This window comes from Pleurodeles waltl, chromosome 1_1 (assembly GCF_031143425.1).
Source record: "Pleurodeles waltl isolate 20211129_DDA chromosome 1_1, aPleWal1.hap1.20221129, whole genome shotgun sequence".
NCBI lineage: Eukaryota > Metazoa > Chordata > Amphibia > Caudata > Salamandridae > Pleurodeles > Pleurodeles waltl.
Genome location: NC_090436.1, coordinates 525848869 through 525868210, shown reverse-complemented (window position 1 = coordinate 525868210; position 19342 = coordinate 525848869). Strand labels below are relative to the sequence as shown.

The 19342-nt window shown below is 41.8% G+C and overlaps 1 protein-coding gene across 7 annotated transcripts in view; it reads left to right on the top strand.

Moving 5' to 3' along the window:
* The window catches only part of MCTP1 (multiple C2 and transmembrane domain containing 1), a 2197525-nt gene that overhangs the window by 1794734 nt on the left and 383449 nt on the right, over positions 1–19342 (top strand). The gene's annotated exons all lie outside the window — the stretch shown is intronic.

The window sequence follows — 19342 nt, the reverse complement described above, 5'->3', positions numbered from 1 at the left end:
CTAACCTTCTGTGTGATACTTTGTAAGTGGTGTTTTATTGTTTGAAGTGTTGCACAAATACTTTATGCATTGCCTCTAAGGTAACCCTGACTGCTGTGTTCCAAGCAGGCAGGAGGTTGAGCACTGCAGGTTTATTTGTTTGCTTGTGCCTTACCATAACAAGGACTGTGGTTGGTGCTTGACCAGGGCTCACACCTCAGTCAACCAGTAACTCAATTTCTAACACCATGCAAACCATAACTCATACACCAATTGTCATGACCTCTCCCTCGATGTAACAGATAACTTCACAAATCATATAAATAAACTCACTAGCAACATGATATATTACCTTACCATTAATGTTATGAATGACTCAACTATAGGTATGGTATGATCTTTATCAGTGTATATGTTGTAAGTTGAAACTGTTGTGTAAATTCCTATTAATCACAGTTATACATATTGTGAGGGGAAAAGCATTGCACTTGGTGCATGAGTTAAGGTCTGAAGGCTGTGGTTGCTCTCAAGTACACTTTGTGGACCCAAGATAAAAAATAAACAAATATTTTTTGAAGCAGGGAAATGTTTTTTCCATCATTCTGTTCTAGTCTGTAAATCCAATGCAGAAGGTGAAGACCCAAAGGCTTTGACAGGCTAGCTGCAGTTTTTCTTGCAGCTGCCATTAGAGCACAGGTTGTGCATGCACTAACACACAGGCCTACGTATGGGGTCCCTCAAAGGCAACCTCAAAGTTTAAAAATAAAAAATATTGATTTGGTGCGTGGGAACTGTTGACTCACCTTAGGGTTTGTAAACCCTGACAGGCTCCCTGCATGTGTGTTCTGAAATTCTCAAAATTGGTACAGAGTTCACAAACTCGACACCTTGTGTAACCTCGTTGGAGGCCTCTATAATAGTTAGTGGCCTTTGTGCAGAATTCATGAATTATAAAACTTATGGACCTATGTTGGGTTCCTTACCATGGTCCGCAGTCCATTCTCCGAAATGAGATCAAGGATTATATGTGCCATTTTGGGTGGGGGAGTCAGCGGACTCAAAATAAAGTTCACAAACTATTAATATAATTGGACACCATTAAAATACAGAAAATGCATTTCTAATGAAACTGGTTGTTTAGGAGTGGGCTGGGGACATGCAATAGTGTTTGGGGAGGATAGAAACTTGTTATTCATGCTTTTTTTAAACATACAAGGTCTGCAGATTTGAACTTGAGTTTGTGGGCCCAGTCCATCTTGCAACAAGGGTACGACTTCTATAGTCCATTGACTTGGAACAAGGTTCATCAACTTTTTTACATTTTAATGAGCATTCGGGGATTTTCATTTTCTGAAAGTTAATACATGCTTCCACCTTATCAAAAAGTGCGTAGTCCATAGCAACAGCAGACACATTCATCATTAAGTGAAACAAAGGACGCCTGTGCAGTTCATTATTGGAGTGACTGCTAACTTCCAGTTCTGAACCTTGGCTGAGAAACCTCAACAATTGATTCCTGAACCATCACTTGCTTCTCATGAGAAAGAGGAAATGATTTACATTTGGGCAAATGGGGATGGTGAAAAGCAGATCAAGGATTCAGGGGGGTAACACAATATGATTGGGATCCCCTGCAGAACATGATAAAGGGCCCCTGAGTCTCCCATATCTCACAGATATCCAACGGCCTTGGGCTGAATAGGAGTTGTTCATTGGTGGTCCCCCTGAAAGAATCGTCCCTGCCATGTTCCACTGGGGCCCGTGTTATGCCCATGCAAGGATTGAATCAGATGGGAGTTCTTCGCTCAGTCACCAGGAGAAACAAAACTGAAGTCAGGGAAGGTTACCTGCAGTCTACAAGACCAGAAGCTAAGCAGGCTACAGACAGGGTTCTACTCCTTCAGTACTTAGACAATGAGATGACACCTACATTCAAAGTAGGAGAAGGAGTACACTACGTTTCTGAAAGACAAGATGAAGAAACACAACAATTTTTTAAAAATATGTGCTTCGTGCCGGGATAACTTAAGTACTAGTCAAGAGCCAAATGCACCAATAAGTTACAAGATTCATTATGATTACATTTGCATAAAATGAACCTTACAGTGACATGGCTTGCATCTGTAGTGAATTATGTGCTTGGATATATCAGTATTTTATGTATGTGGCAGCCTTCAGTTTGATGGCACTGAATGCCTTCTCACAGTCTGTCAACCACTGAAAATCTGTGTATTGCTTGGTAAAATCAAATAAAGGCATTCTCAGCATTCTGTTATTTTTTATATGTCTGTCGCAGTAGCTCACCATTCCAAGGAAGTCATTTGTTGAGACCATGTCCAGAAGTCTGATTCACAAAGGTAAATGTAGACCGGAAGTCTAAGTTTAGACCAAAAGTCTAAGTTTAGCCCTAAAGTTTAACTTTACTATGAATAAACTTAGACTTTTGGTTTAAGTTTAGACCAAAAGTCTGAACTCAGACCAAAAGTCTAACTTTACTACTAAAGTTAGACTTTTGGTCTATGTTTAGACTTTTGGTCTAAACTTGAACCAAAAGTCTAACTTTACTTTAAGTAAAGTTAGACTTTAGGTTTAAACTTAGACTTTTGGTCTAAACTTAGATTTTTGGTCTAAGTTTACCTTTGTGAATCGGGCCCCAGATTGGCAGTCATCTTGCACTCTGTCCTCTCCTTTGCTCAGTTAGGTGTTGTGCCCTTCTCTCAGAAAATGTGCCCATACAATTTAAACATACGTTTAGATTTCCAAAAAAGTCCCTTGTTTGGTTGAGCATGAGGTTTTGTTCACTCATGCTTCAAATTAGAAACTAGTGGAGAGGTGGCTCTCTGCCACATTCAACCAAACAGACCTTGCCCTCCACTTAGAAGATGGGATAAGAGAAGAGAATGCGGCTCAATGAATGGTAGAAGCCATGCCTTTGTCAACAGACAAAAACCCAACAGTGTTGTAAAAGGGTAATTTGATGTGCCAGTCCATTCCAAAGGAGTCAGGTGGTGAGGCAGGGTGTCTTATAAGGGCCACAAGTTTTCTTCAGCCTACGTAACAAATACAGCAGCCCGAAGCACACCCTTAAGACTCACTGACCTTCACAGAAGAAGGGATGGGTCATTTAACTATGCACCACTGTATCATGCAGCACCAGCATGGAAATCCCCACAATTCCACTTTTTCCTGGGCGACTTTACAACATACTGAAGGTACTCCTAGGGATAATTCGAATCCCATTTCCTAGGGTATTCCTAGAAACCCCTGTGAATGCACAGCAGGGGCAAGAATATTAAGTGGTTCCAGTTGTTCTTTTAAAGCTTCTAATCTATCAAAACATTTTGAGTTCAATGTTGAATGTGCTTCCCCTATTCTAAAGTACAATATAAAATTGTTTTGCAATAAGGCTTAAAAAAATGGCTAGGAAAGAAAGTCCACCACAGACTCAGTGACAAGCATTTACCTTCTTATAGGAATACATGTAATCATTTATGGTGTGAATTTCTTTTGAGCAGAAATTCCAGTTTTTTGGAGGCATACCAGAAAAAAGATGTCTTGAGCGTGTGAGATGGCCACATTGAAGAGAGTTTGTAAGTTCATAATAGCAGCCTGGATGGAACGCTGAGAGGTGTCTAGCCAATCACAATACTAACATTGCAGGATATAACTACGATTGCAGGTCCAAAAAGGAAGCATTGTGTGCTTCCAGCTCCGTGTTCTCTGGTGCTCTGGGCCACAACCCCATACCTACTTGCAAATCCCTTCGCTATCCTAAGGAAACCTGGGAGCACAGGGTGAGCATGGACTGTCACTTGGAAGATTGGGTGCAAAAAAGTGCACCATTGTGCTGTGGGGGTCCTTCGACCTCCTCTGATGCAGCAGTTTCAGAAACAGCCAGCAGGAATCCTCCCCTTGCTTATTCAAAGAGGTAAGCCCAATCAGGCAAAGAAAAGTAGTAAAATATAAACAAACTACGGGGCATATTTAAGAGCCCCTAGAGCCATTCTCATGCCACATTAGTGTAACTTTTTTACGGTAATGTGGCGTTGGAAGGCCAAAAACAGTGTGCCATATTTACAAAGTAGCACAATGCATGCATTGTGCCACTTTGTAACCCTTTGCACTAAATTATGCCTGCGCCAGACATAATGTATGGAAAGGGGGCATTCCCCTGTTAAGGGAGCTGAAAAAATGGCACAAGGAAATCTAACCGATTTACTTGCGTCATGTTTTTCTGCACTTTTAATGCCTGCTCAGAGCAGGCATTATAAGGGGGCATGCCATTCAATACAATGGGCCCCTATGTACTCTGAAGGAGTAGCGCCAACATTTTGGTATTACTCCTGCAGAGTACACCAATAGCGTAAAAAATGATGTGTGCAGTGCCACTTTTCTTAAATGTGCACCCATGTTTTTGGGAGTTTCTGTTCTAAATCTCTGTGGCAGTCAGGCTTACACTCCGCTTGAACAAAGCCTAAAAAGCTGTCTAAAACAGCAGTTTCAGAGAAGGAGGTTAGAAGAGTGTTGCAGGAGAAGGAAAACATTTTCACCTATTTGTATTCCAGGTGAGCGCCTGTTCCTGTTCCCATTGTGCCCCTATTGTTATGCTAATAGCCTTATTGTCATTACCTGCAAAGCAATACCGGCTGTTGATTCCCCCCTTGTTTAATGGCAGGGAGAGTAACTAGAAGCTGTTATTCCACACAAGGGGATTCAATAATGCTTCAGTAGCCACACTACATCCAGTTCAAATCTGTGATTTTTTTTTTTACTTATTGTAATCTAATGACAACATAACCTGCTTTAAAATATACCATGTTTTGGAAATTATCGGTTGTGGATCTGCATAGTGATGGGGTAGTGTGTCCTGCTACTATAATCTCCCTAACCCCTTTCCACAGACTCTTCCCTCCTCCTTCTCTCCTTTACTCACCCCAAGCCTCATCCTATTACTATAAACTCCCAATTAACCCTTTTGGATTCTTTCCTCCTCTATCCCTCCATTACTCTAGTCAGTCCAATTAACAAACTCACTTATCCTCTGCTCATATTAACTCATAATAATACTGATAATGTGCTCATATTTCCGTATACTAATCCACCAATAATTCCTCTTGGATTCTGAAGTAGCATGCTACTTGCCGAAAAGTGGTTTGACACCTCTTCAGAGGTAGTAAGTGCTATATAAATACAATTACAAAAGAACAGGTGTGGGAGACCAATCAGACCGTCACATGCAGAAATATAGTCAAAAGAATCAGATAACAGAGCTTTCACTACATTCATATAGTGCTCAATATGGGACTCACAGCGCCACCACCATACAGAAAGCTAGTTCTTAGTTTTATACAGTAAGTAGAATTTATAATGAGCGCATTTAAATAAATTAAACATATGATGGCAAGTGCTGTATGCCAGGTCAACTATAAAGTCCAGACCAGATATTTTACTAGGTTGACCAGGACAGAGCACCAAAGTTTTTGATAACCGTGGTGGGTAGCTCATAGTGTCCTATGTTTTCCTTGTGTTCTGCAACATTTAATACTGATTTTATAAATGGATTAATAAGATTACAAGTTCCTAAATGAAAAGAAAAAATATAGAAGTGGACGTGGCACCTTAAAATGAAAGATGTCAGGATGTGCAGTGTACAAGACCGTTTTCTGTGTTTCGGTTTAATAAATTATAATGTTGTTCACGTGTAGTAGGAACCCAGGCCACCCAAAGAATACACATAACTACTGACTTGCCTCTTAGTTCAATATTGGCATTATCGCAGGGTGTGGGTAAGAATGAATGTTTCTAAATTCATATTTGAAAAATATCACTTAAAAAAATACTTCTTAATGCATTTATATAATCTGATGCACTAAGGTTAAATGGTTCTGCGTGTTAATGAAATACACTTTTTGAATTTTGAAGAGATGTTATCATATTGTTTTTTGTTGCAAGCTGTTTTAAAAAATGAAGATGTTCCTAAAGTTGAACGGGGCAGGACGCCCTAGTTACTTCTTTCCTTTAACTTCAGTTAACCTTTAAATAAATGTTTGCTTGTTTATTTAACATATTTTTTGCTGAGTCCAGTAAACAGCAGCACAGGGCTGCTGTTGCCTGTGGGGGGGGGGGGAGAGCCCATGTAAAGGTCAGGAGAGTCGCATGGGCCGTACTTTGAGTTTGACTCCTTTAAAGGCTTGTTGAATCTCTCTAGCAGACCAACAAATAGTAAAGATGCCATTAGAATAGATTACACAAAGTCACAGTTATGAACACTAGTCATAGTACTGACCACACTTGGCCCAAATAAGAGTTCTTCATATTTTAGGGTCCAATTTACAAAAACCTTTTGCACATATTACAAGTCATTAGGTATAAACCATGTTCTATTGAGGCCAGAATTCCAAGTCCTGATTTACAGAATTAGGATTTTGAGATATTTCTGATCACCAGCTCCATTTGCTAGTGGTGAAAATCTGAAAGTATTGCAGAGTTTCCACAGTCGTAGGTTTTGAGGTACGAAAAGAGGAGGTTAGGGGAACCAAAGGGAGGTGCCCTGAAAAATGCTTGGAACATCCACAGTGGTGTAATCAAAGCATTGTGCTCTCCCATTTTATTCCCAGAAACATACAAAACTCTATTTCTAAAAAGGATAAGACAGGGCAGAGCCCCGAGGCATCTGGGATAGCTACTTCTCCTTAGCCCCGCTCCTTAGTTCCATTTGACCACTAATATCGCCCAGGGCTCAGATCCCCAGAGAAGGTATTGATGACCTATTTTATCAGATAATCTAAACCTGCGCAAACCTTGGCCAGTGTTGTTCTCAAGAATATATGAGGAAATGTGCCTCTGAATAGATTAGGATGGCCAATAAATCACATAGCATAATCAGATAAATAAGCTTTCTTGAGACAAGTTAAAGTTAGAAAATAAAAAGGTTTATTAAAGATCAAAATCATACAGAAGGCCAAAATGTAGTTAATCAGACAAATCATAATAATCTTATTTATAGGGAATTAGCATGGCTAAAACGCAGCAGGGAAAAGCTTGGTTAAAATGCAGCAAGAGGCCTGACATAAGATCACTCCTCCATAAATATTACAATTATTTTAAACCCTAAACTCGAGACAGACTAGCATGTGTCCGTTCTAAAAGAATTAGGAGCACCAGATAACGGTTCACTTCGAAAATGAGCCCTCTTTAATAAGACATTTCACAACAAAAAACATACAGTCATCAGGAGGTGAACAAAATTATATTTATATAGGCTCAGTGAATCACAATACAGCATAAAATTTAACAATTCCTATTACCATCCCCTAAAATGATTACTCATTAGTCTGCCCAAATGTCATTGGATGTGACAGTACAAATCTTGTTATTTGTAAAACAATGACATACTCATGAAAGTAATAGGCTCACTGAGTTTCAAGCAGGAGGAACAGGAACAACCTTGAACTGCAATATATTTATAGAACAGTTTCCAACAGAGCTTGCAAAATACAACATCATATTATGAGAGAATCACAATACATATTCCATCAAATAATGCTTTAGCGCAAGGTCTGCTGCGCTTGGAGACAGTAATAATAAAAACATGGTCAGATTTTAAAATTCAAAATAGAGCTAGGGCCTAATATGGCCAATTTAAGAACACATGTATGTTAAGTGTAGCACATTTTGTTTCATACACAAACTATTCATCCCAATATATAGTCATTATTTGTTAATTAGAAATTTCCTCTAACATTATTATGGCAAAGCATTGAATGCAGAAGCTAGAGAAGACATTTGCAGGAAGAGACAATGGGATCTGTGACTGGAGATGGTGGATGGAGGCCCAAAACTAGCGTCAGACAACAAAATGACCTGCACAGTACATCTGAGGTCTGCGGATAACAAGTGTGAATTGTGAGATGGTCCCTAACAGCGTGAACTAGAAGAGTGGCAAAGTGTGCCCCTTCAGCATGCCATAGTATATGTCAGCAGAGTCAGGGATGACACAGAACAAGTCCTTTAGATGATGGTATCTGAAGGAAGGGGTTGGCAGATACAACCCCCACCGAATGGATAAGTGTTATACCTTACAGCCATGGGGTAGTCTTCCGCCCCAACTTTTTGCCTACCTGCTCCATTTTTCTGACCTCTTTTTTGCTGGCATTAGGCCCTAAAATTTGTGTGCTCGCTCCCCTAAACATGATAATGCTGGCTTATCCCCAATTAGCATATGCAATTTACTTACTTACAAGTCCCTCATAAAGTGTGTCTACGGCCTGTAAATTAAATGCTGCTTGTGGGCCTGCAGGACTGATTGTGCCTCCCACTTAAGTAGCCCTTTAACCATGTCCATGCCCTGTCACTGTGGGGTCTGTGTGTGCAATTTGACACTGCCATGTTGATCTGGCAAAATAACCCTTTTGCCAGGCCCAAACCTTCCCTTTTTATACATAAAGGTCACCCCTGAGGTAGGCCCCGGACAACCCAGAGGGCAGAGTGCAATGTTTGTAAAAGGCACGACAGGTTCTTTTGAGTTTTACATGGCCTAGTAGTGCAAAGCTCCCAAAGTTGTTTTTCACTACAGCAAGGTCTATCTCTCTTATAGGATAACATTAGGATTACCTTATTACATGTTATATGTGCAATTCACAATCTGAAAGACATAAATCTTTCGAGTTTGGTGTCTCTGGAATCACAATTTAAAATCAAAATTTATGGTGAAGTTGGATTTCAAATTGTAATTCTGAAAATGTCACTTTTAAAAAGTTGGCATTTTCTGATTTTATCTTGAATACAAGAGAGCCCTACTTTATGTGAGCAAACTCCTACAGGTAAAAAAGCCATTTGCTTTTTGTTATAAAACCCTCACCCATCATGGTTGTCCCTTGGTGGCATGCTTCATCATAGAACTCCTCCCATTTTGTCACGGAGCGGGACATGCTGCCACCAATGAGAGCAACAGGAGCACTGTGTGGTAAGTACCTTATACTGATATGGCATGGAGTTCGGAGCGTTGGTATTGGGTAATTTAAAAATACCTGCCTGGTAGGAAAACTATTATTTTATTCCACCCACCACGTGGTAGAATTAAAAAGGGGAAGAAGCGCAGGAACCCACACATGGTTGCAATGACCCTGGTTTCTGCTGGGTCTACATGTTTTTTAAGGCAATCTTCCTTGTGGCTTTCTTCAAGACCAAGGATCTAACTCCCTGATACCACTCCTAATTTTAGACAATACAAAACAGACACACACACTCTGTGTGCATACATGAATAGCAACCCCTACTTGGCGAAGAGTTCTGCTCCGACATGTAATAATCAAGAAATATGCTCCATAGAACCTCTGGGACCAAGACAAGCCTGCAGTCACACTTAATCCAAGGTCTCATCTCAGCCCAGTGACCTAATTTACTCCACCGGGGTCTGAATGTTTAGGGGTATGACTTAAGAACTTCTGGGACCAAGATAAGCCTGCAGTCACATGTAATCCAAGGTCTCATCTCAGCCCAGTGACCTAATTTACTCCACCGGGGTCTGAATGTTTAGGGGTCTGAGCTAAGCCATTTGGTTCCAGCGTCTCTGATCACTTGTCTGGGGTGTGTGGCAGTTGGGCTTTGTGTATTTGCTCCAAACAGATACACTCAATGGGAGCTTTGGTGTGACTGGATGGGCCGTCTTTGGAGGATGGGGGAGGGAGGATCAGGGAACAGCCTCACTTACACCTGAATAAGTGGTGTCCTGTCCCTGCACAAAGGGATGCATTACCCCCTCTAGTGCTAGTGAGCCTGGAGCCAGGGCAGGAGGGGCAGGACTTCTGTGAACTTCAAAGGCCTGTCCCTGAAGTCTCCCCCACTTCAAAGGCCCAACTGGGTATAAATACTGGACCTCTGACACCACCACCTCAGTACACTTCTGGAACTGTGTAGACTCTACCCGGAAGGACTGCTGTGCTGCTAAAGGACTGCCACACTGCTACTTTGTTGGGCTCCTTCCCTACTGCCTGCTGTTTCCCCGCTTGGTTGAGAAGGACTGGATCTGCATCACTTGAACCCAGAGTAACTCCAAGGACTGGCTAGCCTCCTGATCCACAGTTCAAAGACTTAAAAGTCTTCCAATCACTCTGCTACCGCACCTAGACTCTGCCATCTGTGAGTCTGCCCTGCCAGGTGAGGGCCTAAGGTGATTGCTCCAGTGAAACCAATGCATCCTCTGCTGGTGGAGCAGAAATGATGCACTGCAGCTGTTGCGTGGAACAGAACTGACTCATCGCTTCTACTGAGTGGATCAGAACCGATGCATCCAGACTCACATCGCCATTGCACCTCACATTTTGGGACCTGTGCATCGCCTTCAGAACTGCCACTGCCATGCTTTACCTGGTGCAAGGTCCTCACATACCTGACGACGGCAGCCTCGATGACGATGCCAAAACCCTGCATCGCAGCCTCTGCGTTCATTGGAACCTATGCATCTCCTTGACTGCTCAACTTATCTTTCATACCAGTCATTACATCGGATCCTCAACATTGATGCAGCGGGAACTTGCAGCTGCATGGAACAGAACCAATGCGTCGCATCTACTGCGAGGTTCGGAACCAATGCAGTGCTCTACAACTTAGGTTCAGCTGCCCTAACCAGGTCCTGTGCTCTAATTGCAGTCCACCTGAACATTTGACTTTGTCCCAGTCCTGCACAACCAGATGTCCCCCGTTGGCGCTGCTTGCTTCTAAGGGTTACTTTACAGTTTAATATTTAACAATTCATAACTCAAGTTCTACTTATTGTATTTTTGTTGTTTTGGTCTTATTTTATTTTTTAACCACTTGCGTGCGTCAGACAGCCAAAAGCTGTACAGTGCCTCAGTGCTCATGTGCATTGTATGACTCCCAGATTTTCTTCTGCCAAAAAACAGCTTTGGGAGCTGGGGAATACTTTTCCCAGCTCCTGAGGCTGTTTTTGGTTTTCTGCGAAAATGACAATTAGCGCACACAGCGCGCTGATACCATGTTACTGAAAATGAAAGTGAAATGAACTGCCTAGGTGCTCGGGGGTTATCACAACCCTCCCCCCCACCCCCCCATCCCCAAGCACCTAGGCAGACGGTAGGTGTATCATTAGAAAGGGGAAAATCTCTGCTTTCCACTGGTACCCTTCTCTAGTAGATTGTTGCTTGGGGATCATCGCAGAAGGGCAATCCCCAAGCAGGTATCCACTCCACTAGGCACCAAGGAGAGCAGAAAGGCCTCTTGGGCAGGGGATTTTGCGCCTCCCCCGCCTATTATTTTGGGCAGTTCAGTCTTTTTGCCCCCCGGGGGGCAGAAAAACCTCTAGGCACTAGGGATTATTTTGTTTTAAACCTAGGGGCAGAGGCAGCTCAAAATGTGCATGCCAATGCCCCTACCCACCCCAAACACAATAAAACTGTCTTTCTGCTCCCCCAGGAGGCAGATGGGGGCAGTTTTGGGCCATTTCCTGTCACAGGCACTAGATTCACCCACAAAAGTGAGGTACTATTTTTTACTGTGAGACTTGGGGGAATGCAGGATGGAAGGAAGTTTGTGGCTTCCAAATCGTACACTAGTGTGGGTGCCTAAAAATTCAGAGATGAGGAAATAACCACTGCTCCTAAACTCTACATCTTGTGCCCATTTCAGAAATGCATAAGTTTCCTTGATACCCATTTTTCATTCAGCCTATTTCGCTATAAGAATTTATCTATACTCGATAATCAATGAAAAGCCTTTGTGTGGTAAAGCTTGGTTGATTGCCCTCAGTAGCTTGGGTTCTTGGAGAACTTACAAACCCTACACATTCGTGCACCCATAAAGGTCTAGCAGATGTAATGGGGTACTGCTTTTGTCAATTGGCCATTTCTACTCAATTTCAATATTTCTTTATTTCAACAGTTATTTTCCTTGGGAAAACCCTGAAGGATATACACATATGACCCCTTACTGAATTTAAAATCCTGTCTTCTTTTCAGAAATCTATAGCTTTTTAGGATCACCTATGAGTTTTACACTGGTTTCCACTGCAAACCGAGAGTAGGTTGAGAGCACAAAAAATAGGGAAAATATGGTACTTAAGAAAAATGCCAAAACTGTGGTACAAAATTAGTTTTTTTGATTCAGCCTTGCAAGTTCCTGAAATTTCGGGAGGATGGTGACTTTAGTACAGCAAACTGTTCGCTGACACCATTTTAAGAAAAAACAGACACTTTTAGCTGGAGCACTTTTTCAATTTTCTTTTTTTAAAACTCAATATTTTTATATATTTTGCTCATTTTCTTGGGCCACTCCAGGAAAATCCACAAACCCTGGGTATCTTTAGAATGCCCAGGATGTTTGGAAAAAAGGATGAAAATGTGCATGGCTAGCCTGTGTGGACAAAGGTTTATGGGGCCCTAAGCTCAAACTATCCCAAACAGCCAAAAAAGGGCTCAGCACTGGGGGGGAGTGCTAGCAGGAAAAAGGCTAAAACCAGAGCCATGTTTTATAACTTGGTGTGGAATCTTTTTGATTGGTGTTTTCACCACTTTACTCTTTGAAGTGTTGGACGGACAAATACTTTACACATTGTCTCTACGCTAAGCCTGACTGCTCAGTATCAAGTTACTAGAGGGTGAACATAGGTTAAATTAGGGTTTGCCTGACACTTACCCTGATTGTGGTTACCTAGGATTGTGGTTGCTGCTTGGCCAGGGCTAATACCCCATTTAACCAACAACCCAATTTCTAAGAACGAGTCTATAGCGTGATGATGGCCTACACTGAGGCAGTGGTGATATGCAAGCCGGCTTTCATTGAGAGATAAACATGGGTTATTCAGCCTCATCCAAGGAATAGAGGTATTTTTAATGGTGAACTGCCACACAGGCATCAGCCTCCATCTTTCCGAAAGTGTATAAAGTAGGAAAATCAGTGACTGTGGCAGAACTGAGACTGGAAAAGATGGAATACATGGTAACCGTGAATGACATGGCACCATTGAGAAAAAGCTGAGCAGGGGCTAATTGGGAGCTGAGTTATAAGGACTAGTGGACCTCAGGCACCAGTGGGTGGAGGCCAAGGAAGAATGGAGAATATGATCAAGGCCTTAAAAAATGCATGATAAGCGGCTATGTTAAGGTACATCTTGGACCAACTGTGGAGAGGCTCAGCTAAGGCTGCACCCTCCACTATGGGAAGGTGGCTGAGCAAGCCACAAGGGTTGAGGGTTCTTTACTGCAATGCACACATTGCATATTGTCGCTTGCAGCTGAATTTACGACACAGAAAACAAATCCTGATAAAGACAGAGCTGTACTCACAACAGTACAGAATATCTCTAGGAGTCAGACACAGGATGATGGTAAGTGTGATGTGCATGCTATTGCTATAGATTCTGCAGAGTGGAAGTAAGCAAAGGTTTGTGGCAATTCTGAGTGTTGCTTGTTGTCTATGCATCACAATAGCATGCATAGCATACCCTATCTCTTGAAATACAGCTTTGTCTTGTAGTTGTAGATATGATTTGTCAGTCCTAACACATTATGCATTGTCATTATCTTCAGTAGCAGGGTAGTTACAGTGCGCATAAGATTTTTGTGTAAAATGTCTCCATTGCATTATACTTCAAAACAAATTTAGTTGATTGTAGTTCATTTACAAGTGTCCAACATTGATTGCACCTATGACATTGCACATATGGCATATATTATTTTTTACTGTAACACATGCTATTTGCTACTCACATTTCTTTTGCTGTCTTTCAAAAGACTCCTGCTGCATGGTTATATCACTATTCAGACTTTCCTCAAGTTACCCCCCTTAATACACATGCACATTCAGTCCTTTACCAATATTCACCTTGTATATGTAGCTATCTGGCCATCATTATTTGAAAAGAAGTGATTTGGGTAATTTTAGTCTCCCATATTCTCACTCTCAGAGAAGCAAGCATGTTGTTAGGAAAAAGGGTTATAATAGTAAGTGCCATCTGGCGTGCTCCAGTCTGCATCAAACAGTGTTCCATTCAGCTATTTTGGGGTAGAACTCTTGATACTCAGTTCTTTACCTCTTGTAACAACCCTAACTACAATGTTTTCTAGGCTTTCTTCAGTAGGCTAGAGCAGCTTCACATTCAGGGCTGCTGACACATTCATACAGCTTCCAAGGCCTGGTGCAGAACGCATACTCTGTCAGCGGGTGTTAGTATCCGGAGGCGTGATAGATGAGGTTTCAGGAGAGAGTGTCCAGAAGACCAACCATGGAGGGCTATTTCTCCTTCCCAAGAGACACCTACAAAACTCCATGTATGTTTGGTAGGTTTCATAGTGCCTCATCGGCTGGTGCTCAGGTTTCTAGTGCATGGTGGGCTGGTGGATCTCCCTCCATGGTGACACAATGAATCTGTTTCTCAGCCCAAGATTTCCTTTGTCCTGTAATTTGTTCGCAATGTACATAAAGTTCTGGAAGGCCTGTGCATTATTTTGTTCTTCTTTATGTATGGTTCTAAGGTGACACACAGTTTCATTTGAAGGCTTCTTGGAGGTGTTAAAATCCCTGCACACTATCTAGAACTCAATGCTAAGCATTTACTTATTCTCAAAGAGGATTTTTCACATATTTGTTTGCCACTTTCTGCCTTACTTTTTGACGGTTGTAAGCAAATTGGCCTTTTTAAGACCAGATATATTTATTGAATTCAGTATCAAACTTCCAATGCTTAAAATGAGAATCAGTTTTACTATTTCGAAAAGCACTAGTGGGAACTTAGGGCCTCATTATGAGTTTGGCGATCAGACCGCAATGGTGGCAGTCTCTCGAACGCCGCCAAGTCAATGGTCCCAAGATCACCAGATTACGAGTTCCCCACTGGGCTGGCGTGACTGGTGGGGGGAGGAAGGGGGCAGTATTATGGAGCTACTGCCGGCCATGCATCTCTACCTGTCAGCATGACGGGCGGACTGTGTCCATGCACCACGTCATGCACGGAACACAGTGCACCCCCGAACCTTAAATTTTTTAGGGAGCCCACATTGGCCCCCACCTCATCCTCCATGGGGCTGTACCTCCTGATGTCTCTCATTTTGGGCCCCTTACTTTCCTGACCGCCAATCTTTCCATGGAGGTGTGATCACCATTGAAAGCTTGGTTGTCCTGCAGGTCGTAATGGCCATGGCGGTCCCAATGTTAGGATCTCCAACATTGGCCGCCATGGTCAGGACAGCCACGTCCCTGCCGCACTAATTATGGTGGTGCCGGCGGTTCGCTAGCGGTCCGACCGCCAACCTTTTAATGCGGCGGTCCGACCGCCAAAGTTGTGGCGGTCGGACAGCTACCGCTACCATAGCCGTCCATGGACCGCCAAAATCGTAATGAGGCCCTCAGCACAAGAACTGATATTGGCATCATTCACATTTCAATAATATATTATCTTTTCTAAGTAGTTTTAGTGATAACGGTCATGCATAGTAAATAACCTAGCGTAATCACTTAGGATATCTGTAAATGTGAACTCTTTTTAGCTCCCAACATGAAACGTTAAGGAAATAAGACACTGTGTATCAGAAAACAAAAGAAACCTGTTCATAACTAAATATAATGCATTTTAATACCATTCATGTCGATGCACTATCAGAAAACGTTTACTCAGGAAATAAAATTATGCTGGATCAATTTAACTTAAGCAAAAGATAAACACTGATATTTGGAAATGATTAGATTATTTTGTGAAGAGGTCCTGCACAGGTTCACAAGGTGCAATGGCTCCACACAATATCACCAGGTAGGGCTCTTTATTTCTACTATTTCACTGTCAGTGGAAGTGTCTAGAAACACGATAGAAACTAAAAAAGGTAATGTATCCGCATGTTTTTATGAACAAACTAAAGCAGATAACACAACACAAAGGACATAAACATGTTTTGTAACAGAGACATACATTGGCTGTAAAAACTATAGCTAGCCAAGAAAACTTAGTAATATTATTTGCCGTAAACCGTTTAGAAATGCACCATATCAAATATTTGGAACATTTTTGGGGAACAGTGGAACAAAACATTTGTATTCCATTTATTAAATATCATATTTGTTGTACTTATAAAAGCACGAAATTAAAATAGACCTTGCGGCAGTCAACATGCATTGTGTCCTGGGGTAGTGTAAAACGTTTTTATTCTTAAAAAGGTAATGAAGCGTTTTTTTTCTAGGTCTTCATAAGAAGATGCAATGGATTCCCGGCACACTATGTAGGAAATTTCCAAGATACATGAGTGAATCGTCTTATTAAATTAGTATTAGCGTCCTTACAAAACAATAACTATTACTTGTACTGAGCAATGTATATCTATGCATGCTGTGGTTCCTCGCCATGGCCTCAGACACTGATATTTCTGAGCTATTGCAGTCCTTCTCAAGAACCTTTGTGCCCCCTTGGTAGCCCTGGCAACTATGTGGGGAGGACGGCGTATAAACTACTATGTCTGGGTATGTTTATGGCGATCCTCCAAGATCCTAAATGACAAGAATACATTTTGAAAATGGTGGTGTCCCTGAAAGGTGATTTGATGCATGATCATAAGCATATCCTCCTGTTCCCAAGAGTGGCGACTGAGACACAAAGAAAGGGGCAAAAGCTGCTGGCCATAGCAGGGACTTGGCAAGACTTGGCACTTAACGTCATTTTGGTTCTCAGCTCAACTGACATTGATTTCTTCGAATAAATGTTGTCTTTTGAGTGAGCTAGCTCATTCATAGAGATAATTTCATGGGACTCTCATATGTTCAGGCTTTGTCTCATTCCCGTGTTCTCTTGTGTTTCCTAATCCTGTTTTTCAAGGTGTTTGACCAGCAGAGCACATCTGTGGTTGATGTTACTGGGAGGCTTTGTTGGTAGGTTCACTTTGTACATCCCGCTATAGACACCCAAATGAGATAGGGCAAGGTGTGGTGCCAGTGTTGGAAAGGGCCTATTCCACAACTTTCCTGGTGTTAAATGGGTAAGGCTTTCACTCACTGGAAAAATCTTTTCCCGGCAGAGCAAAAACGTTGCATGTAATGAGAAAGGAAGCTTTGCAATCAAGATGGTCTTTTAAGACTGGAGACTCAAGTAGTCGATTGTTAGACTGTTACAAAGCTTACAAGACTAGTAAAACAGGAAGCACAATTGTTCAGAATCAAGGGGCACTATGAATCACCCGAAACATAGTGGTGAAAGTGCTACATCAGTTGTGATATTATCATTCACTGAAGTAGTGGTTATTGCTACAAGAGGTGTGATGTTCTCAATCACTTCAAACATTGTGCTGGCGGATGTCATGTAATCATTCATTTAAATAGTGGTTTCAGTGCTTCATCAAGTGTGATGTTGCCAGTGGCTTCAAACATGGTGGTGTGACTGTGTCATCGGGGGGGGGAGGTGAAATCACAGTGCTTCCGGACAGCAATGCTCACACATTCCAGCTTGTTTCACAATCACCTTTCTTTAAAAATAGAATGTAATGAGAACTACCTATGAGAGAGGGTTCCAATACAGTGCCTTAGTAGCAGTTTCATTTGACACACTTGTGACTGATCCAGACGGCTTTGCTTATTCGAGTGGCATTTACAAGCATGGCCTCTTCTGTAATGCGCAGGTGGTTTGGGTACATAGAGGAATTGGCACCTGAACCTCTTGCACTGAAGATTTATAAAGGGTTAAATTTGCAATGCAAAAGTGCAATTCTTGCGTCACAAAATCAGGATTTGCAGATTTTACAGCCTGCAAGATCCCAAAGGGGAGGAGTATATTTCAGGGTTGGAAGAGGTCACAACATCCTCACATTTCAAAAGGGGAGTGAGCACTCACCTGGAAAATATTTTCCATGCAGTGAATTAAAAAAGGTTGTATGTGGTAATGCACAAGTCCACTTTACAAAATTGCATTAATCATCTGCTCTGGAAACAACAGGGTCTTAGGAGTATACATTGCAACGTGTGCCTCTGTAGATTTCCATGTGTACTCACCTAAAGGTGAGAAATCTACACTGGCTGATGCAGAACTCCTTCCGTGTTTAGATGTGTGACTTCTAGATACATCTTGGTGAACCAGTCCAGTAGAACTGAAACTTTCTGAGGCAGGATAGACAATTAAGTGACTAATATTAAATGTCTTGTCATCTTCACAGTACGTATGTATGCATTTTTATGGTATTTGTAAAGGTTGAACCTAGCCAAAAGTAGAGAACATTTATTTAGGGTACTGATCGAGCCACATACTGCATCAGGTGTCTCAGTGGGCTAATACCTCCACTGCTTGGATTAATGTTTGAGCACATTATCGTGGGTTTGCATCTCAGCAGGTCCACTTAGCCTTCCTGTTCCCAAGGTTGATAAAGTGAGTACCACCTTGTTATGCAACAATGAACATTTCAGTGGTATACCAAAGGTGCCACGGACCCTAATGCAAGCAAGGGATCCTAGGAAGGAAGTAAAAAACAACTTTAATTGGGAATGCAGTGGGCTCCTCAGACCTGTGGGCCGTGGTGCCACTGCACCTTTGCAGTAATGATAACCAAGCGCCTTAAACATCTCTAGCACATAGCTCCCAGAAACCCCTTTAAGCAAATGTGAGGTTGTGTTAACGTGACACCTTCCCTTACAGAAACTGAAAGCAAAACTCATAAAAGAAGTGACTTCCTTCCTGTCACTTTCACCAAAAAAGTCCTATTTCACATGTGGCCTTGCAAGAAAAAATAGTCGCAGCCTGACACCTTGTTTCAGAAGGGAAAATCCGAGATGATAGACTATATCTTCAGATGATTGAAGAATTTAAAAGTAGGCATTTTTAATATTTGCTGCCTTCTTAATTATTAGCCGCTTAATGCAGCACTGTTAGCACAGGGATTATGAGTTAATAAAAATGTCACAGCATTAGTATATGAAACACAATATAATTCCCCCTGATAATGATTAACAGCATCCGAATATATTAACAATGCTCGGAGCGCTCAGTCCCTAAATGCCCTGGATTTTCATCTTAAAGGAATTAATTTTGAGCTTGGACTTTAAATGCAAACACATTTGAAGTTCTTCTTTACATTCAAAGAGAATAATTTAATGAAAAATGCTGAAGTGTTACGTCGAACGTCTTTATGGGCGGAGGTGCTGCTGGTAGACTTGCATATAACTGTGTGAGATCTCTGCTGGTGTGTGGGGATGCTTTCCCAGTGGTTCAATCTCTTAATGCCCCTATTTAAGGATTACATGATATAAGATTGGTGACGGGGATGACTTTGGAGGACATGCAAATAATGCATTTATTTCAGACATATGTACGTGTGAATAAATGTATAGGGACGTAAGATTACTGACTCCTGTCCTGTCGAGAAGCCAGCAGGCCCCAGGCTCG